Source organism: Amblyraja radiata, chromosome 30 (assembly GCF_010909765.2).
Source record: "Amblyraja radiata isolate CabotCenter1 chromosome 30, sAmbRad1.1.pri, whole genome shotgun sequence".
NCBI classification, from domain to species: domain Eukaryota; kingdom Metazoa; phylum Chordata; class Chondrichthyes; order Rajiformes; family Rajidae; genus Amblyraja; species Amblyraja radiata.
In genome coordinates, this window is record NC_045985.1 from 3,543,958 (window position 1) to 3,566,979 (window position 23,022).

General features: G+C 43.2%; 2 long non-coding RNA genes across 2 annotated transcripts; both read right to left on the reverse strand.

Annotated features, from left to right (window-relative positions):
• Nucleotides 1-680: 680 nt before the first annotated feature.
• On the reverse strand, nucleotides 681-15,170 carry LOC116989825. Its single transcript, XR_004416330.1, has 4 exons — nucleotides 15,140-15,170; nucleotides 11,235-11,257; nucleotides 11,019-11,137; nucleotides 681-801 (listed from the first exon to the last, which is right to left on the reverse strand). It is a non-coding gene; the product is annotated as an uncharacterized LOC116989825 (long non-coding RNA).
• Nucleotides 15,171-15,319: 149 nt separating this feature from the next.
• On the reverse strand, nucleotides 15,320-18,288 carry LOC116989826. Its single transcript, XR_004416331.1, has 3 exons — nucleotides 18,238-18,288; nucleotides 17,372-17,467; nucleotides 15,320-15,373 (listed from the first exon to the last, which is right to left on the reverse strand). It is a non-coding gene; the product is annotated as an uncharacterized LOC116989826 (long non-coding RNA).
• Between the last annotated feature and the right edge of the window lie 4,734 nt (nucleotides 18,289-23,022).

The following is a 23,022-nucleotide window of genomic DNA, read 5'->3' on the forward strand; positions in this document are numbered from 1 at the left end:
TGTTCCGTTGCCGGACGCGGTTAACGCGTTAAAATGAACGGATCGCCAGACAGACAGACAGCTCTGATTTCAGTTACTGTTTATTTCACTCTTCCCACATTTACATTCCCCCTGGTTTTATTTCCGCGCTCACTGGGGTTTGTTTCACGACGCGGAATTTGGGGATTAAATGGGAGCCGTTCGTTCAGCGTCGACCTGTTTTCCACCGGGTTTCTGCCCCACAGCCCCTGAGCCCCGCTCCTGACGCCGGTCCCGGGTCCCGACCCTTTTACACACCCGGAGCGGAACCGGTGCAGATTCTCAGCCACTGGTTTTCCTTCCAAGGCCCAAAGAAAGGATAAAGTTTCTCCGTGAATTTATTCCCAGTGAAGGTGTGGAGATGGGACTTGGTGTCCGCGTTGTAAAATGAAACTGTCCCGGACTCGTAACTGAGATAAACTCCCACCCTCCCGAGGATGGGACGGGCGGGGAGAGGGGATGGAGGGGAGGTGAGTGCAATTAATACGTCATCCAACCGCCAGATGCTACAGACTCCAATCTCCGGGGTCAGTGTGAGCTCTCTCTTCCTGTCCACAGACTCTGAGGCGACTCCCAGACTCCAGCGCCGATTCCCCGCCACCTCCACCTCCCAGTAATGTCTCCCCGATGTGAATCCCTCCGATCCTAGCACACACAGACTGCCTGTAAACCTCTTCCTGGTTTCACGGAGACTTCTCTCGGTCCCGGTCAGTCTCACCCTCTTCCGATCCTTCGACACCTCGAGCTGCGCATGCGCTGTTCCCACATCCAGGGTGACGGAGACTGGGGGGAGAAGCAGAGAATCAGAGAATCCCCGGGGGTCGGGGGGAGACTCGGGCACAGGCGGGCGGACAACTGAAACCTTGACCGGGGTTTCATCCACAACAACATCGGATGAACAGCATACATCTCTCCCGAAGTTTTTATCCAGGGATGGAATGGGGAATATTGTGAGGCGGAGGAGGGTGTACGGGGAGGACGAGTGACAATAGGCAATAGACAATAGGTGCAGGAGTAGGTCATTCGGCCCTTCGATCCAGCACCGCCATTCACTGTGATCATGGTTGATCATCCACAATCAGTACCCCATTCCTGCCTTCTCCCCATATCCCCCGACTGCTATTTTTAAGAGCCCTATCTTGCTCTCTCTTGAAAGTATCCAGAGAACCTGCCGCCACCTGAGGCAGAGAATTCCACAGACTCACAACTCTATGTGAGAAAAAGTGTTTCCTCGTCTCTGTTCTAAATGGCTTACTCCTTATTCTTAAAATGTGGCTCCTGGTTCTGGACTCCCCCAACATCGGGAACATGTTTCCAAACCCTTAACAATCTTATATGTTTCAATGAAATATCCTCTCATCCTTCTACACTCCAGAGTGTACAAGCCTAGATGCTCCATTCTCTCAGCATATGATAGTCCCGCCATCCCGGGAATTAACCTTGTAAACCTACTTCCGGTGGCTGCTATGAAGCAGTGAAGGCAGCTGCACTGAGCTCTCCTCCGACAAATCGTGTTTAAAGTCGACTCCCATGCCAGGATCGAGTTAAAAAATCTTATCAGGTTTGCTGAACGTCGAGGGTACTGACTCCATCAAACGGTACCGGTGGATTTGGGATTTTAAACGATTTTATCGTAAAAACTGGATGAGTAAGAGAAGAGGTCAGAGAGGACCCAAGAAGACTACAATCAGTTTCCAGCTCCAAAAAGCTCTGGGTGAGCTTGAAACCTCCCCGGAACTCACTTTTGAAAGTTTGGAAGAGGAGCTGGAACCTCAACAACCTACAAGTGATATGGCTGCGAGAAGTGATACAAAGGGGAAAGAAATGAAAAGCTGGGAAGAAACGGTAAGAGCTAATATTCTTAAAGATATTACTAAAGATCTTCTGAAGCAATTTGCCAAAATGAATTCTACAATTCAGAACAACTTCTCCACTATGGAGGGCACTCTTTCTAAGAAAATTGATAATAGCTGCGGCGAAGTAAAAGAGCTTTATGTAGCCTTGAACCAGCAGTTTAAAGATTTGGAGTCCAGGACGGCGAAGGAATTGGAAAGTATCCAGAAAGATTATAACAATAAACATGACAACCTGCTGAAGCAATTAACAGACTCTGAAAAATTGATGGAAGAGATGGATGGTGAAATGGAACAGATGAGCCAAAAATACAAGGTCTGAAAAAACAACACGATACTAATTGGGAGCTAACGAATAAGCTGAATGAGAAATGTCAAGATTTAGAGGCCAGGTCAAGGAGGCAAAATCTGAGAATAGTAGGAGTTAAAGAGGGTGCTGAACACGGCCTTCAAATGCGTGATTTTATTACTAATCTACTTAAAGATGTTTTCAAACTTCCAGAAAAACCAAAGATAGACCTGGCTCATCGAGTGGGTCGCTTCCAAAAACATGATAATGCTAAACCAAGGCAAATCATTGTAAAGTTCCTGGATATTTCAACTTTGGAAACTCTATTAAAGAAGATAACCTATGGAGAAAATCTTACATTTGCTGATAATATCGTAAGATTCTACAGGGATTATCCTCGGGAAATTTTGGCAAAAAGACGCGAGTTTAAAAGGGCAAGCAGTATTTTATATGGACATTCTGAAGTTCGTTATGGCGTGATCTATCCAGCGAAAATGCTAATTACGTTTAAGGGCAAGCAACGCTCATTTACGGACCCGGACTCTGCTTGCAAATACGCCCAGGAGATTTTAAACAAAGTTCAAGGAGGAACAGAATAATAGACATTTTATCTGTGGAACTTTGTTTTTTCTGTTTCAATTAAGACATTCGAACGCTTCAGACGGTTACCAGACAGGCTTATCTGGCAAGAATGTGTTGTTCAATAACAGAGGCCGAATTAAACTTCTGAACTGAAAGCACAGATGGAAGCTCAAGGTCGCAAGCTCGTCAACAAACCCCTCAGCACGGAGAACTATGAGACCGTCTCCTTTTGAAATGGCCATTATGAGGCATCTGTTCCACACTATATGACCTATTATTTATATATATAATTAACGAACTAATTAACCACTTACGCGCAATAAACTCAACTAACGTTAAAGGCGTAATGTACTATACTAACATGACTAACTATATAGCAGGAAGGATGGGGAGGTTAGACATATACTTTAAATACTAAATACTAATTATGAATTACTTAACATACAGGTAAATGAAAAGTGTCATTATTGACGAGGTACTTTAACCCATAATTTCTTTAATTTTAATCCAAATCTTCTACCTTCCCTTTTATTTTATTCTATTTTAAACTGTTCAGCGATTAATTGACCTGATATGATAATTTTGGTAACAATTAGAGGGAACCGACTAACGTTGGGTCAAATTCTAATAGGGGAAAAGGCCCAGTGCGTAATCTCATCGACGGAGGTCAATTTAAAAACAAATCTAGCTACCTTAGGTGTTTTTTTTGTAATTTATCGCTTTTTTGATAAATTACATTCACTTTTTTTGTTTATTCACAATTATTTGGTGTATGGCTTAATAATTTTTATGTACACTTTATTTTATGTTTTTCTCTTTCCCTTAATTATGTTTAATAGTGTCAGGAGATGTAGAACTACTAGAAATTATGAAGGACAACCCTGGATTCGGGATTCCGAGGTACTTGGCGGCATCACATGAATCATACAGTCTGGTAATAATAGCCAATGCAAGATAATAGTCGAATAAATATCGGAGGTCTCACCTTCTGTAGTTGGAACATCAGAGGTGCGAATGAGCCAATTAAGAGGGGTAAATTTCTGGCACAATTAAAATCATTAAATATGGATATTGCTTTCCTACAAGAGACACATCTGAAACAACAAACTCAGATCAGATTAAGGGCAAATTGGATAGGTAAAACCTATTACTCCTCATTCACCTCTAAAGCAAGAGGCACGGCTATTATAATTCGGAAGGGTATACCTTTTAAATTTAAGAAATCTATATCTGATAAAGAGGGAAAATATGTTATAGTCACGGGAGAAATTTACAACACACCATTAACTGTGATAAATATTTACGCGCCTAATTTTGATAACCCACAATTTTTTAGGAAAATAATAGATTTAATCGCAGAGCATAATTATCAAAATATAATAATGGGGGGAGATTTTAACTGTTATAGATCCATACTTAGATAAATCAATAAAGCTAGGGAAGCGTCTTGTTAAAACTAAGACCTGTGAATTTTTAAATACTTATATAAAAAATAATAACATAGCTGATATTTGGAGAATAGCAAATCCAAGTGGTAGGGAATACTCATTTTATTCATCAGTTCACAAAACTTATTCGCGAATTGACTATTTTTTATTGGACACAAAATTAATCCCGTATACGAATAAACCATCATATCATAATAGTATTATTTCTGATCATTCACCATTGACTTTTATACTTAAAATTGAGGGAATGCCGAGTATAAAACCTTTTTGGAGATTCAATGTACATATATTAAATAACCCGCAGGGTTATGAGTATATAAAAGAACAAATAAAACTTTTTTTCGAAATAAATGACACGCCGGGTATTTCTGCACCGCTATTATGGGAAACCTTCAAGGCATATATTCGCGGCGTCATAATTTCTTACCAAAGTTTTCAAAATAAGGAGAATAAAAGAGAACTTCAGCGGATAGAACAGAAAATAAAACTACTAGAACTGGACAATGCAACTGACCCAACCATAAATAAACATAATAAGATAACTTTATTGAAATATAAAGTCAATAGAATACTATCGGCTAGAGTAATAAGATTATTCCAAGTTACAAAACAAGCACACTTCGAATTTGGGGATAAGCCCCATAAACTACTAGCGAGGCAACTGAAGCAACGAGAAAAGGAAAAAACTATTACTAAAATTAAATCGGATAAGGGTGAGTTTTTAACACTGCCTAAGGATATTAACAAGAGGTTTGCCCAATTTTATCACAATTTATATACATCTAAAATAAATACAGATGTAAGTAAAATCACAAATGTTTTAGATAATTGCAAGCTCCCAAAATTGGATAGTTTAGAACAAGAGCAATAGGAGCACGGATTACTAGTGAAGAAATAAAACAAATAATAAACTCACTGAAAAATGGGAAGACCCCAGGACCAGACGGTTTTAGTAATGAATTTTATAAAAGATTTCAGGAGTCAATTATACCAAGATTATTCAATTTATACACGCTGGCTTATACCGAAAATAAACTACCAGAAACCCTAGCAGAAGCAACAATAACACTTATACCAAAAAAAGATAAAGATTTAGATGAACCGGGTTCTTATAGAGCTATTTCACTACTAAATACAGATCAGAAAATTTTAGCAAAGGTTCTAGCTAGAAGGCTAAATAATTATATTAACAATTTAATAAATACGGATCAAACGGGATTTATACCCAAAAGACAATCGTTTAATAATTTGAGAAGGCTTTTCAATATAATGTACTCTCATAATGAGGACAATGAAGATATTTCAGTTGTCACGCTGGATGCAGAGAAGGCATTTGATCAAGTAGAATGGCAGTACAAGGTACTCCAAAAATTCAATATGGGAGAGAATTTTATTAGATGGGTTAAACTACTTTACGATAGACCTACGGCAAGAATATTAACTAACAATACGCTATCTCCAAAATTTTACTTATCAAGGGGTAATAGGCAAGGGTGTGCCTTATCACCATTGCTATTTGCCCTTACGATAGAACCGTTGGCCGAAAAGATTAGAAATCACCCGAATATTCACGGATATAACACTAAGGATTCAAAGAATAAAATTTCACTATATGCTGATGATATTCTTTTATATATTACTAATACACAAACGAGTATACCCACCTTATTAACACTAATTGAGGAATTCGGCTCTTTTTCAGGATATAGAATAAATTGGAATAAAAGTGAAATTATGTCTTTAAAACCACAGGATTCGAGACACTTACTAAAATTCCCCTTCAAAATTGCAACAGAAAAATTCAAGTATCTGGGTATTCAAATTACGAGAAGACACAAATCATTATTTAGTGCCAATTTTATACCACTATTAAATAAACTGAATGATATGATTACATTTTGGAAAACACTTCCGCTCTCATTGATAGGTAGAATTAACGCTATAAAAATGTCTTTCTTACCACAATTAATATATTTGTTTCAAGCGATCCCAATATATATTCCAAAATATTTTTTCAAAAAACTAGATTCCACTATCACTAATTTTATATGGGATTACAGAACACATAGAATTCAACGAAAGCAGTTGTGCAAATCTAAAGAAGTTGGGGGTTTATCATTACCTAACTTTATGTATTACTACTGGGCAGTGCATATTAAGAACATAATGTACTGGCTGGAAAGTTCCACTCAGCAGTTGGAGTGGATAAGAATGGAGAAAGAGGAGTGCTATCCGCACGATATAGGAACGACCCTGCTCTCACCGATAAAATAGAATAGTATAATATATAAGAAGAACCCAATTATTCACAATATAATAAGAATTTGGAAACAAATAAAAGTATCCTTGAAATTAAATAATTTATCAGTACTAACCCCACTATTGAACAGCCCCGCATTCAAACCTTCTCTCATCGACAAAACATATCAACAATGGGATAGACTGGGGATTAGGAAAGTAGGGGATATGTATGAATTGGGTAAACTGTTATCATTTCAACAATTAAAATTAAAATTTAAATTGAAGGATAATCAATATTTTAAATATATACAGGTATGTGACTTTATGAAGAAATATACACATAGATTCCAAACTATATTTTTAGACCCTTTAGAAGAAGCAATGAATATTAAGGCTGATTCACAAAAATTAATATCATGCGTTTATAATAATATATTATATAGAGAATCACCCTCAACAGAAGCACTAAGGGAAGATTGGGAACATGAGCTAATGATAAAGATCTCGAAGGATAGATGGGAAAAGTATTTGATGAATACACATAACTGTTCTATTAATGCAAGACATAATTTAATTCAATTCAAATTATTACATAGACTATATTATTCAAAAACGAGGTTGAATAAATTTTATCCAAACGTCTCTCCCAGATGCGATAAATGTTTGTTTCAAAACGCTAATATAACACATTCATTTGTAGGATGTACAAAGTTGAATACATTTTGGAGTGATATATTTGATATATTTACAAAGCTCTTCAAGTCATGAATAGAACCCAAAATGGAATGGATTACATTTGGAATAATAGGAGAAGATACCAATTTAAATAAAGACCAAAATGTTTTTTTTAATTATGGGTTAATAATTGGAAAGAAATTGATACTTAAATTTTGGAAAAATACAGCCATACCAACTGTTAAAATGTGGATTAGGAATATGATGGACATAGCACGCCTGGAAGAAATGAGACTCCGACTAATAGATAAATATGACCAATTCTTAAGGAGTTGGTCTCCTTTCATCGACTTTTTGGAATCATGTGATGCAGCGGTACCATAAGGATTGCTGATTTCAGTTCATGACGTGGATAGATCTACATCTCCGAATATAGATTTGAAAAATTCTCTTTTAAGGGGCCTTCTCTTCTATTTCTACTTTCCACCTTTTCTTTTTTATTTTATTTATTTATTTTTTTTTTTTATATCCACACTTCACATTTTTCTACTTTCTACCATCTATTTTTCCACTCTTTCCCCTTTCTATTGTTTTCTTTTTCTTGTCTTGCTTACTCATAACATAAAACTAGAGGTTGTACATGGAATGGATTACGGTATGACATAGTTGGCACCTAAAATTATGTGCCACTGTATTGTTTTGTATTGTATTAACTTCTAATAAAATTTAAAAAAAAAAAAAAAAAAAAAAAAAAAAAAAACCTTGTAAACCTACGCTGCACCCTCTCAATAGCAACAATGTCCTTCCTCAAATTAGGGACCGAAACTGCACACAATACTCCAAGTGTGGTCTCACTAGGGCCCTGTACAACTGCAGAAGAACCTCTTTGCTCCTATATTCGACTCCTCTTGTTATAAAGGCCAACATGCCATTCGCTTTCTTCACTGCCTGCTGTACCTGCATGCTTACTTTCATAGACTAATGAACAAGGACCCCCAGATCCCATTGTACTTCCCCTTCTCCCAACTTGACACCATTTAGATAGTAATCTGCCTTCCTGTTTATACTACCAAAGTGGATAATCTCAGTTATCCACATTAAACTTCATCTGCCATGCATCTGCCCTCTCCCCCAAACTGTCCAAATCATCATGCATTTTCATAGCATCCTCCTCACAGTTCACACTGCCACCCAGCTTTGTGTCATCTGCAAATTTGCTAATGTTACTTTGAATCTCTTCATCCAAATCATTGATGTATATTGTAAATAGCTGCGATCCCAGCACCGAGCCTTGCGGTACCCCGCCTGCCATTCTGAAAGGGACCCGTTAACCCCTACTCTTTGTTTCCTGTCTGCCAACCAATTTTCTATCCATGTCAGCACTCTACCCCCAATACCATGTGCCTAATTTGCCCACTAATCTCCTATGTGGGACCTTATCAAATGCTTTCTGAAAGTCCAGGTGCACCACATCCACTGGCTCTCCCTTGTCCATTTTCCTAGTTACATCTTCAAAAAAATCCAGAAGATTAGTCAAGCATGATTTCCACTTCGTAAATTCATGCTGACTCGGACCGATCCTGTTACTGCTATCCAGAGTGGGGAGAGTGAGGAAGATTGCCAGGTTGCAGTGGGGATGGAGGAATGAAGCGGACTATTCACATATGGAGGCAGATCGGAGCAAGAGGATATTGAGGTGAGTGACAATAGAAAGTAGACAATAGGTGCAGGAGTACGCCATTTGGCCCTTCGAGCCAGCACCGCCATTCAATGTGATCATGGCTCATCATCCCCAATCAGTACCCCGTTCCTGCCTTCTCCACAGATCCCCTGACTCCTCTATCTTTAAGAGCCCTATCTAGCTCTCTCTAGAAAGTATTCAGAGAACTGGCCTCCACCGCCCTCTGAGGCAGATAATTCCACAGACTCACAACTCTCTGTGAGAAAAAGTGTTTCCTCGTCTCCGTTCTAAATGGCTTACCCCTTATTCTTAAACTGTGGCCCCTGATTCTGGACTCCTCCAACATCAGGAACATGTTTCCTGCCTCTAGCGTGTCCAAACCCTTAATAATCTGTTATGTTTCAATAAGATACCCTCTCATCCTTCTAAACTCCAGATTGCACAAGCCCAGCAGCTCCATTCTCTCAGCATGTGACTGTCCCGCCATCCCGGGAATTAACCTGGAGAACCTACGCTGCACTCCCTCACCGGTCGGTGGGGGCGCTGCAAGCCGGCAGCCCTGTCAGCAGCGTGTCAGTCTTTTCAACTTTTGGGGGGGGGGGGGGGGGCCTTACCCGGAGACGTGCCTGGGGCTTCAGCGGCGGGCGCAGCGCGGACTCTTGGCATGGAGCAGGCAAGCCCTCGCCGGAGGGGAGCGCTCCGTTCGCTGACCCGCGGTAGCCTGAAGCCGGGGTCTGCAGAGCTCCATCTGGCGAGACGTCCGCAGTCTGGGATCCCTAGTTGGGGCCCCGGGGGGAGAAGAAGCTCCGACTCCGACTGCCGGCCTGCGGCCAACTTCTACTGCGGGCGGGGCATGGACTTACCATCAGGATCGGGGTCCCTCGCCGCGGAGCCCTGGCCGCCGGCCCTGCCGTCTCCGGTGCTTCTGGCTGCGGCGCGGCGGGGACTTTAAATCTTCGACCGCCGGCCTGCGGCCTCCACCAACCTGAAGCCGCGGTATCCAGTGGGGAAGAGGCGATTCTGGACTTACCTGGACTTTTACCAGTCTGTACATCTGGACGTCCGCAGCGACGGCTGCGGAGGGTTGAGGTCCCGACCACGGGGGAAAATGGAGGCGGACTGGCCAAATTTTGTGCCTGCCACCACAGTGATGAATACTGTGGTGCATGTTTGTGTTAAATCTTTATTGTTTCTGTGTGTGTTAGTAGAGGGTTGTTTTTCGGACTGGAGTCCAATGTTGTTCCTTATTTATATACACGATTGGATGTAGGTTGCATGGTTAGTCAGTTTGCAGATGGAACTAAAATTGGTGACATTATGGAGAGTGAAGAAAGTTATCTGAGAATAAATGGGATCCCTGTGAACTGGGCCAATGGGCTCAGGAACGGCAGGTGGGATTAATTCATGTGAAGGTGAGGTGATGCACTTTGCTGAGACAAACCAGGGCAGGACATACACAGTAAACGGGGAACTTTATAGAACTGAGAGATCTCGGGCTGCAGGTACACAGTGCCATGGAAGATGCAACAGTGACAGGCAGGGTGGTGAAGAATATGTTTGTCACTCATGATTTATAGGTCAGGATATTAAATACAGCATTTGACACAATGAGGTTGTTTGTATATTGGAGAGGGTGGTAAATGATTTACAATAATTTCATCAGGTCTGTAGGGCTGGGTTATAAGGAGACGTTGGACAGGCAGGGACATTTGTCTTTGGAGCCCATCAGAATGCCTTTATAGGCCTTGTATGAGATCTATACAAGGTGCACAGATAAGGTGAATAGCCACAGTATTTTACACAAGGTAGGAGAGTCTAAACTCAGAGTGCATCAGTGTAAGATGAGAGTGGAAAATGGTTCAGTTATTTCAGTCAATGCGTAGTGTATGTATGGAACGAACTGACAGAGGAAGTGGACAAGGCAGCTACAATGATGACATTTTACATACAGTTGGGTAGAGATGTGAATAATAAAGACTTGGAAGAATATGTTTCAGACCCAGGCAAGTGGGACTAGCTTGGTTGGGCAACTTGGTTGGCAGGGTCATGTTGAGTCAAAGAGCCTGTTTCTGTGCAACATCACACTCTGTCTGTGATGCTTTTTTGCAGCTGTGTTTGGTGGAAGATCAAATCTTCAATTTCCCTTCAGTCCAAAATACCATTAATGTTTGCATCTACGCATAACTTAAAGATGTCAGAAACAAGAACAATGGAAAAGGTATAAGCTTTACCTTGCTTGATGGCATCAGGTGTTTCTGCCAATACTGTGTTGTACAAAAAAGGATGATCAAATTTTTCAATCAGCAAGTTATCATCTACCACCGACAGTGGTTTATCTTCATCACGAACCCTGCAAATATTTAACAGCTGGTTATAAACTGAACATTAGAAATATATTGGGCTGTTCAACAAAAACTTACAATGTTTCCATCAAGAGCATGTCCTACCTTTGCTTACGACCAGCTTCCTCCTGAAAGAAATAAAACACAAATCTCAATTCACTGAGATGGACCGTCCTCATCCCGACAGCGGGAATGTCACCAAATTCCTACAACATTCTGATAATTCCCATTTCCCAACTCTTATCACCACTGTCATGCAGCCAGAAAGCGGATATTGCCGCAGAGATGTAGAACGATGGGGGAAAGCACATGGAATGTTCATGAGAATGACGCCATAACTCAGAGGATGGAACTCAATGCAAAGATAGACACAAAAGCTGGAGTAACTCAGCGGGACAGGCTGCATCTCTTGAGAGAAGGAAGGGGTGACGTTTTGGGTCAAGACTCTTCTTCAGACTTCGGATCTCGACCCGAAATCTCACCCATTCTTTGTCTCCAGAGATGCTGCCTGTTCCGCTGAGTTACTCCAGCTTTTTGTGTCTATCTTTGGTTTAAACCAGCACCTGCAGTTCCTTCTTACACAGAACTCCATGCAAAGACTGGGCAGGTCGTGGGATTTTTTCTGGAGAACATGTCAGGAATTATGAGATAGGATTTAAGATTATCAGTGGATTTAAATGGGTGGGGATGAAACAATATCTCTACTTGTGGGGAGACCAAAAATCAAAGCTGAAATATAGCATGTTATTCAACAAATACTGAAAGGAATGCAGTCATGAGAACATGGACCTCACTTGCATTGGAGGGACTGAAGCCAACAGCAGAGATAAATGTAAGTGCAGGCGGGATAAGCACATTAGGGCTCCTGGAATTTGGGGTATTGTTACCGGGTGTGGAGAGTAGATGGGAGGGATGATGAGTGGAGCAGAAAACATGACTAGGTAGGATGGGCTGAATGAGAGAAGGAGAGAAATTGGGGAGAACGCCGGGTCCAGTGATCACAATACCATTAGTTTCAATATAATTATGGAGAGGGTCATAACTGGACCAAGGGTTGAGATTTTTGATTGGAGAAAGGCTAACTTTGATGAGATGCAAAATGATTTAAAAGGAGTGAATAGGGACATTTTGTTTTATGGGAAGGATGTAGAAGAGAAATGGAGGACATTTAAAGGGGAAATTTTAAGAGTACAGAATCTTTATGTCCCTGTTCGGTTGAAAGGAAATAGTAAAAATTGGAAAGAGCCCTGGTTTTCAAGGGAAATTGGACACTTGGTTCGGAAAAAGAGAGAGATCTACAATAATTACAGGCAGCATGAAGTAAATGAGGTGCTTGAGGAGTATAAAGAATGTAAAAAGAATCTTAAGAAAGAAATTAGAAAAGCTAAAAGATATGAAGTTGCTTTGGCAAGTAAGGTGAAAGTAAATCCAAAGGGTTTCTACAGCTATATTAATAGCAAAAGGATAACGAGGGATAAAATTGGTCCATTAGAGAGACAGAGTGGACAGCTATCTGCAGAGCCAAAAGAGATGGGGGAGATATTGAACAATTTCTTTTCTTCGGTATTCACCAAGGAGAATGATATTGAATTATGTGAGGTAAGGGAAACAAGTAGAGTAGCTATGGATATTATGAGATTCAAAGAAAAAGAAGTATTGACACTTTTGAAAAATATAAATGTGGATAAGTCTCCAGGTCCTGACAAGATATTCCCTAGGACATTGAGGGAAGTTAGCGTAGAAATAGCAGGGGCTATGACAGAAATATTTCAAATGTCATTAGAAACGGGAATAGTGCCGGAGGATTGGCGTACTGCGCATGTTGTTCCATTGTTTAAAAAGGGTTCTAAGAGTAAACCTAGCAATTATAGACCGGTTAGTTTGACTTCAGTGGTGGGCAAATTAATGGAAAAGATACATAGAGATAATATACATAAGCATCTGGATAAACAGGGTCTGATTAGGAACAGTCAACCTGGATTTGTGCCTGGAAGGTCATGTTTGACTAATCTTCTGGAATTTTTTGCAGGGGTTACTATGGAAATTGATGATGGTAAAGCAGTGGATGTTATCTATATGGACTTTAGTAAGGCCTTTGACAAGGTTCCTCATGGAAGGTTGGTTAAGAAGGTTCAACTGTTGGGTATAAATGCAGGAGTAGCAAGATTGTTTCAACAGTGGCTGGATGGGAGACGCCAGAGAGTAATGGTGGATGGCTGTTTGTCAGGTTGGAGACAGGTGACTAGTGGGGTGCCTCAGGAATCTGTGTTGGGTCCACTGTTGTTTGTCATGTACATCAATGATCTGGATGAATGTGTGGTAAATTGGATTAGTAAGTATGCAGATGATACTAAGATAGGTGGTGTTGTGGATAATGAAGTAGATTTACAAAGTCTATAGAGAGCTTTAGGCCTTTTGGAAGAATGGGCTGAAAGATGGCAGATGGAGTTTAATGCTGATAAGTGTGAGGTGCTATATCTTGGCAGGACAAATCAAAATAGGACGTACATGGTAAATGGTAGCGAATTGTGGATTGCAGTTGAACAGAGGGATCTAGGAATAACTGTGCATAGTTCCCTGAAGGTGGAATCTCATATAGATAGGGTGGTAAAGAAAGCTTTTGGTATGCTAGCCTTTATAAATCAGAGCATTGAGTATAGACGTTGGGATGTAATGTTAAATTTGTACAAGGCATTGGTGAGACCAATTCTGGTGTATGGTGTACAATTTTGGTTGCCCAGTTATAGGAAGGATGTCAACAAAATAGAGAGAATACAGAGGAGATTTACTAGAATGTTGCCTGGGTTTCAGCAACTTAGTTACAGAGAAAGGTTGAATAAGTTAGGTCTTTATTCTCTGGGGCGCAGAAGGTTAAGGGCGGACTTGATATAGGTCTTTAAAATGATGAGAGGGATAGACAGAGTTGACGTGGACAAACTTTTCCCATTTAGAGTAGGGAAGATTCAAACAAGAGGACATGACTTCAGAATTAAGGGACAGAAGTTTATGGGTAGCATGAGGGGGAACTTCTTTACTCTGAGAGTGGCAGCTGTGTGGAATGAGCTTCCAGTGGAAGTGGTGGAGGCAGGTTCGATTTTATCATTTAAAAATAAATTGGGTAGGTATATGGATGAGAAAGGAATGGAGGGTTATGGTCTGAGTGCAGGCGGATGGGACTAGGGGAAAATAATAGTTCGGCACGGACTTGTAGGGCCGAGATGGCCTGTTTCCATGCTGTAATTGTTATATGGTTATATGAATGGCCTGTCTAAGGTTCAAGGTTCAAAGGTTATTTATTAGTCACATACACCTAGGTGTAGTGAAATGCTTCTTGCCGATGCAGCACATAAAGAAGGAATACAGACATAACATTAATAAGAGTTTTAAACATAAAGAACGTCTATGATGTAGAACGTGATTTCATTCTATGGTGAAACAAGGTGGACAAAACAAACAGAGCAAATTCCCCCAAGGTGACCACCCACTGCTGATGGGAACCGGATATAGATGATCAATCTGATGTGTGTGTGCGCCACGTTCTAGATTTCAATGTTAATCCCCACAATGTGGTCATGGCTGATCTAGCCCAGGACTGAACTCCTCCTCTTTGCCCCATTCCCTTCGATTACAATTCCCCGAATTTTCAAAAATGTATCTTCCTCTGGTATAAATACGTCTAACATGTTAAACCTCTCAGAGTCTCTTGGTTGGAGACTCCCAGATATTCACTGCTCTCTGTCCATTCGTGGTCCTTGGGATCAGATATAGGATCACCTGTCATTGTTCTAAACGCTACAGAACACAAACACCTCTCTACATTCCGGCCAGGCAGTCCTGAGATCCCATAGATTATACGGGAGGCCAATTAGTTTGGGAACAACAACAGCTGAAACAGATTAAACATTTACCTAGTTCTGAATTACTGATAAATGCTGCATTTATTTCTGAAATGTCACCCACATTTTGTGACTGTGCATTTCACTTCACCAAACTGTAGTGTAACCCCTCACCTTCAGAAACACCAGACTGTCTTTTTGATCCAGCTGTTGCTGCAACTTTAAGAGTTCCTCCTGAATGGAATTTAAATTCTCTTGAATCTCTCCAAGATTTTGCTCCATTGTATTTAGAATCTTCTTCTCATCCTCTCGGATATCCGCCAGTGCGCGCTGCTCTTTCTCAATGAGAATCTTGTGCTGTTCAGCAAACTGGGATGTAATCTTGGACTGAAGGTTGTGTGACTGTTCCTGTGAAATGAAAGGTGAAAATCAATATATAATGTCACTGTGTTTAAGAAAGAACTGCAGATGCTGGAAAATCGAAGGTATACAAAAGTGCTGGAGAAACTCAGCGGGTGCAGCAGCATCTATGGAGCGAAGGAAAAAGGCAACATTTCGGGCCGAAACCCTTCTTCAGACTGATGTGGGGTGGGGTGGGGAGAAAGGAAGAGGAGGAGCCCGAGGGCCGAGGGAGAGCCTAGAAGGGGAGGAGACAGCAAGGGCTACCGGAAATTGGAGAAGTCAATGTTTATGCTGCTAGGATGCAGACTGCCCAAGCGGAATATGAGGTGATGCTCCTCCAATTTCCGGTGGTGCTCACTCTGGCCATGGAGGAGTGAGCACTTAAATACACCTGGACCATTTCCGACACTTCCCTACCATTTCTTGACCTCACTATCTCCATCGCAGGTGATGGACATCTGACCGACATCCACTATAAACCCACTGACTCCCATGGCTATCTAGACTACACTTCTTCCCACCCTGCTTCCTGTAAGGACTCCATCTCCCACTCCCAATTCCTCCGTCTACGCCGCATCTGCTCCCAGGATGAGGTGTTCCACACCAGGGCATCGGAAATGTCCTCATTCTTCAGGGAACGGGGGTTCCCCTCCCCTAATATAGATGAGGCTCTCACCAGCGTCTCTTCAATACTCCGTAACTCTGCTCTCTCTCCCCATCCCCCCATTTGTAACAAGGGCAGAGTCCCACAAGTCCTCACCTTTCACCCCACTAGCCATCACATCCAACAAATAGTCCTCCGTCATTTTCGCCTCCTCCAACGTGACCCCACCACTCGCCACATCTTCCCATCTCCCCCCCGTCTGCTTTCCGCAAAGACCGCTCCCTCCGTAACTCCCTGGTCAATTCATCCCTTCCCTACCGTAATACCCCCTCCCCGGGCACTTTCCTTTGCAACCGTAAGAGATGCTACACTTGTCGCTTTACCTCCCCCCTTGACTCCATTCAAGGACCCAAGCAGTCGTTCCAGGTGTGACAGAGGTTCACCTGCATCTCCTCCAACCTCATCTATTGCATCCGCTGCTCTAGGTGTCAGCTGATCTACATCGGTGAGACCAAGCGCAGGCTTGGCGATCGCTTCGCACAACACCTCCGCTCAGTCCGTAATAACCAGCCTGATCTCCCGGTGGCTCAGCACTTCAACTCCCCCTCCCATTCCCAATCTCAATCCGACCTTTCTGTCCTGGGCCTCCTCCATGGCCAGAGTGAGCACCACCGGAAATTGGAGGAGCAGCACCTCCTCATATTCCGCTTGGGCAGTCTGCACCCTAGCAGCATAAACATTGACCTCCATTTTCCTGTAGCCCTTGCTGTCTCCTCCCCTTCTCAGCTCTCGGGCTCCTCCTCGTCCTTTCTTCTTTCTTCTCCCCACCCCCACCCCACATCAGTCTGAAGAAGGGTTTCAGCATGAAATGTTGCCTATTTCCTTCGCTCCATAGGTGCTGCATCCGCTGAGTCTCTCCAGCATTTTTGTCTACATATAATGTCACCAATTGTGTTTCTTCACGACTTTGACTGTGACATTTGCCCGGTACATTTTTTATTTACTTTGGCAAATCAATAGCTTCTCTAAATGTTTCTGAAATATCGTGAGGGTAATCATAGAATCCATCAATCCTCTACCCCAATATAATTCCCTGCTGCCAATCCCTTTTCACGTGCCCATTAATTCCCATTTTTCCACCCACCACCCACTTTCCCAGGGATTATAACAGTCACCGATTGACCATTGAACCAGCGTGTGCTGGGGACGTGGAAGGAATCCGGCGCGGTCACAGGGAGAAGGCGTGAACCACACGGGCAGCACTCGAGGTCAGGATCGAACCCGCTCACCAAAACTAGGAGACCGCAGTACTACTTGTGTCACTGCGCTGCCCTATTATTACACGTATCACAGGGATAAAATCTACACAAGATCAGGAAATCAAAACTGGAAAGCCTCACCAGAACTCCAGAAATCTTCTGTTTCTGTTGTTGCTCCATTCGTTGGATCTCTGATTCCTTTTTTGTGAGAGACTGGATGGAAGATTTCATTTGATCCTGGGATTATGTTTGGGAATCAGAGAATAAAAGTGTTAGACAATAAAGACGGAATAAAACTACGATGCGATCAAAATCGGGCAGTGAAGAAAGCGAATGGTATGTTAGCTTTCATAGCAAAAGGATTTGAGTACAGGAGCAGGGAGGTTCTACTGAAGTTGTACAGGGTCTTGGTGAGACCACACCTGGAGTATTGCGTACAGTTTTGGTCTCCAAATCTGAGGAAGGACATTATTGCCATAGAGGGAGTGCAGAGAAGGTTCACCAGACTGATTCCTGGGATGTCAGGACTGTCTTATGAAGAAAGACTGGATAGACTTGGTTTATACTCTCTAGAAATTAGGAGATTGAGAGGGGATCTTATAGAAACTTACAAAATTCTTAAGGGGTTGGACAGGCTAGATGCAGGAAGATTGCTCCCGATGTTGGGGAAGTCCAGGACAAGGGGTCACAGCTTAAGGATAAGGGGGAAATCCTTTAAAACCGAGATGAGAAGAACTTTTTTCACACAGAGAGTGGTGAATCTCTGGAACTCCCTGCCACAGAGGGTAGTCGAGGCCAGTTCATTGGCTATATTTAAGAGGGAGTTAGATGTGGCCCTTGTGGCTAAGGGGATCAGAGGGTATGGAGAGAAGGCAGGTACGGGATACTGAGTTGGATGATCAGCCATGATCATATTGAATGGCGGTGCAGGCTCGAAGGGCCGAATGGCCTACTCCTGCACCTAATTTCTATGTTTCTAATTTCTATGTTTCTATGTTTGCTTTTACCTTGTAGGTTTCAACAGCTTCTTTAACCGGCATGAAGCTGTGAGACTTGTGTTCGCGCCCAGCTGCACAAACCAGGCAGATCAGCTTCTTGTCCGTTCCACAAAACAGCTTCAGTTCTTCCTGATGTTCCTCGCACTGAAGTTTACTTTCCTTCTCTGTCTGATTCACGCTCAGTGCTCGAGCTTTCTCAGCCAGTCTAACCAAGGCCCGATTTACTTTGAGGGTGCTGTCTGTAAATTCCTCTCTACATTCCGGGCAGGAGTTTCTCCCTTCCCTGTCCCAACTCTGTGTGATACAGGAGCGGCAGAAGTTGTGCCCACACTCCAGTGACACCGGATCGGTGAAGAAATCCAGGCAGATGGGACAAACTGCCTCCTCGGTTAAACACTCAAAAATGTCTTTCGCAGCCATTTTATCTCCACTTCCTGGTTCAAAGTGTTTTCCACTGCGCGCGCTGCCGTCTCGGGGGAATGAATGTTATTGGGCTGCAAGTGTTCAGTGTTCAGTGTCCTGGCCACTCCCAACTAATCACACGAGGGAGGAGTCAGTTAGACATTAAACCGGCCTGATTATTGACGAAAGCGCAGAATTTGCGTGGATGCAGTCTCTTGCCCAGACAAAGTTTCAAAGTGAAGGGAAAAGTTTGCTAAGAATCCGAGGGGTAACTTTTTCCACACAAAGGATGTTGGGTGTATGGAACAGGCTGCCAGAGGAGGTGTGTGTAGGAAGGAACTGCAGATGCTGGTTTGAACCGAAGATAGGCACAAACAGCTGGAGTAACTCAGCGGGACAGGCAGCATCTCTGGAGAGAAGGAAGGGTGATGTTTGCGATCGAGACCCTTCTTTAGATAGACGTCAGACCAGGTAGTTGAGGCTGGGGCTATCCCATCGTTAAAAAAAAAAACAGTTACATTCATAGGTACACAAAATTGCTGGGGAAACTCAGCGGGTGCAGCAGCATCTATGGAGCGAAGGAAATAGGCGACGTTTCGGGCCGAAACCCTTCTTCAGACTGATGAACGTCGCCTATTTCCTTCGCTCCATATATGCTGCTGCACCCGCTGAGTTTCCCCAGCAATTTTGTGTACCTTCGATATTCCAGCATCTGCAGTTCCTTTTTGAACAGTTACATTCATAGGACAGGTTTGGAGGGATATGGACCTAGCGCAGGCAGGTGGGAATGGTGCAGCTGGGACATGTTGACCGGTGTGGGCAAGTTGGGCCGAAGGGCCTGTTTCCACTGTATCATTCTGTGACTATAGACTGACACAATGTGCTAGAGTAACTCAGAGGGTCATAGAAACATAGAAATTACGTGCAGGAGTAGGCCATTCGGCCCCTCGAGACAGCACCGCCATTCAATATGGTCATGACTGATCATCAAAAAATCAGTACACCGTTCCTGCTTTTTCTCCCATATCCATTGATTCCGTTAGCCCTTTGAGTGATATCTAACTCTCTTGAAAACATCCAGTGAATTGGCCTCCATTGTCCAATGTGGCAGAGAATTCCACAGATTCACAACTCTCTGGATGAAGATGTTTTTCCTCATCTCCGTTGTAAATGGCCTACCCCTTATTCTTAAACTGTGACCCCTGGTTCTGGACTCCCGCAACATCGGGAACGTGTTTCCTGCATCTAGCCTGTCGAATCCCTTAAGAATGTAAAATGTTTCTATAAGATCACCCTCTCATCCTTCTAAATTCCAGTGAATACAAGCCCAGCCGACCCATTCTCTCATCACATAGTATGTCAGTCCCGCCTGCAGGATGAGGTGACAGCACTTGCTACTCTGTACTGTTTGTTAACAGAGACTGTGTTTTTAACTTCAAGGATCGACACGAAATGCTGGAGTAACTCAGCGGGACTGGCAGTCGTCTGCTGGAAAGAAGGAATGGGCGACGGACCTGGTGTCGGGGCTTCACCGTTCTCCAACATGCAATAGTCCCTCTTTAGCTGGTCAATGTTCTCTGGGGTCAACAGCTTCACATTTAACTTGAATGAATGATTATGAATGAATGAATGAATGAATGATAATGAATTATGAATAATATTTATCGGCCAAGTATTCACATACAAGGAATTTGCCTTGGTGCTCCGCCCACAAGTGACAACGACATAAAGTGACACTTAGGATTGACACATAAAAACATTCGAACATTAACGATAAACATTATTGATTAAACATGTGAATTAAATAAAATACCAGAGTAAAATGAGGCTACAGATTTTTGGGTTATTGAGTAGAGCTACTACTGGTGGAAAAAATCTGTTTTATGTCTGGCTGTGGCAGCTTTGACAGTCCGGAGTCGCCTTCCAGAGGGAAGTGATTCAAAGAGTGTGGTCACGGTCTCTGTCTGCTCTCTGCACTGTCACCACACTGGAAGCCAGAAAGAGGCAGTCAGTCAGACCAGAGAACAGCGTGAAGTAGGATGTGTTGTAATCTGTTGTGTGAGTGTGACTGGTTTGCGAGCAAAAGGGCCAAATTGGATTATTAAACGTCAGACGCTGCAAGCGCCCGACTCATTGGCTGAGTAACAATGCGGTTTTCAACATTAAAGCAATTATCACGCTGAACCATCCCCACGGTCAGAGCGGGTTACTTTCATAGTTACTGGATCTCAGTTCACCGCCGTTGCTGGCGAGTGACTCTGTCCTCCGCTCCCGGCAGCTCACAGCCCAGTTGTATGAATTTTTGATTTATCTCACTTCAAGTAGCCCCGGCATTCCCTCTCTCTCTAACCCTCCCCCACCCAAGTCGCACCAGCTTCTCGTTATCACCCAGCAAACAGCTAACAATGGCCTGTTTCCTTTATCATCGTTGCTTTTTGCATTCCTTTCATTCATTGTTCTTTATCTCTCCACATCACCGTCTATATCTCTCGTTTCCCTTATCCCTAACCGGTCTGAAGAAGGGTCTCGACCCGAAACGTCACCAATTCCTTCCCACCAGAGATGCTGCCCGTCCCGCTGAGTTACTCCAGCTTCTTGTGTCTATCTCAGTTTTGTAGGTTAATTGCCTTCTGTAAATTGTGTGACGTTTCAGTTCACGACCCATCTTCAGACTGGTTAGAGAAGTTCTCTAACTAGTCCCGAACTAGTTGTGAATCTGTGGAATTCTCTGCCACAGAAGGCAGTGGGGGCCAATCACTGGATGGTTTCAAGAGAGAGTTAGATTTAGCTTTTAGGGTTAACGGAATCAAGGGATATGGGAAAAGCAGGAATGGGGTACTAATTTTGGATAATCACCCATGATCATATTGAAGGGTCGTATGGCCTACTCCTGCGCCTATTTTTCTGTATTTTTTCTGTGATACCCCATGGACTTTTCCAAAGAGGAGGTCTCCTTGGCGTTTAAGAAAGAACTGCAGATGCTGGTAAAATAGGTCGACACAAAATGCTGGAGAAACTCAGCGGGTGAGGCAGCATCTGTAAACAATAGACAATAGGTGCAGGAGTAGGCCATTCGGCCCTCGAGCCAGCACCACCCTGGCCACACTCTCATCTCGCTGGTACCACCGGGAAGAAGGTACAGGAAGCCTCAAAACTGTAACGGCCATACATCCATTAAACACTCCAACCTCCAAATACACTTCAAACTATTTAAACTTGGGGGAATTATCTTGTGACTTTACACTACCATTTTCTATTTATTTATGTGTGTGTGTTTTTATATACACTGATGTTGTTTGTGTGTATCCTGGTTTTACAGAGCCGTGTGCTGCTGCAAGCAAGTATTTCATTGTTTCGTTTCGGGGCATATGGCATAAATCACTCTTGACTCTAACATTTAGTTTAGAGAAACAGGCCCCTCGGCCCACCGAGTCCGTGCCGACCAGCGATCCCCGCACATTAACACTATCCTACACACACTGGGGACAATTTACATTTACACCAAGGCCACTTAAACTACAAACCTGTACGTCTTTGGCGAGTGGGAGGAAAACCGAAGATCTCGGTGAAACCCACGCAGGTCACGGGGAGAACGTACAAACTCCGTACAGACAGCACCTGTAGTCGGGATCGAACCCGGGATCTGGCGCTGTGAGGCAGCAACTCTACCGCTGTCCCACCTTGCACCGACTGTTGTATTACAACCGCCCTTTAAATCATTAAATGATGTTAATGTGGTGGGCAGCTCGAAGCACCCCCTCATTGGCTGTCAAAGCAAAGTTTACACCAATTTCCTCCCCCCTTGGGCTTGACCCCATTCTTCCAAAGATCCATTCCGAAGAAAACGAATCTGTTGTGGAGAGCAAATGCTGCAAACACGCAGTAAATTCGCAGAGTCGATGGACTTTAGGACCCGGGGGAGCCCGGAGCTCAGGACCCGCCGCCCGCGGCTGCTGCTGCTGAACCCGCGGGAACGGAGTATGTTTCAAACTTTATATTTTCACAAAAGTAATTTCTGTTCCGTTGCCGGACGCGGTTAACGCGTTAAAATGACGGGTCGACAGACAGACAGACAGCTCTGATTTCAGTTGCTGTTTATTTCACTCTTCCCACATTTACATTTTTTTTTACACACCCGGAGCGGAACCGGAGCAGATTCTCAGCCACTGGTTTACATCACAAGGCCAGAAGTAAGGATAAAGTTTCTCCGTGAATTTATTCCCAGTGAAGGTGTGGAGATGGGACTTGGTGTCCGCGTCGTAAAATGAAACTGTCCCGGACTCGTAACTGAGATAAACTCCCACCTTCCCGGGGATGGGACGGGCGGGGAGAGGGGATCGAGGGGAGGTGAATGCATCAAACTGGTCACCCAACCGCCAGATGCTCCAGACT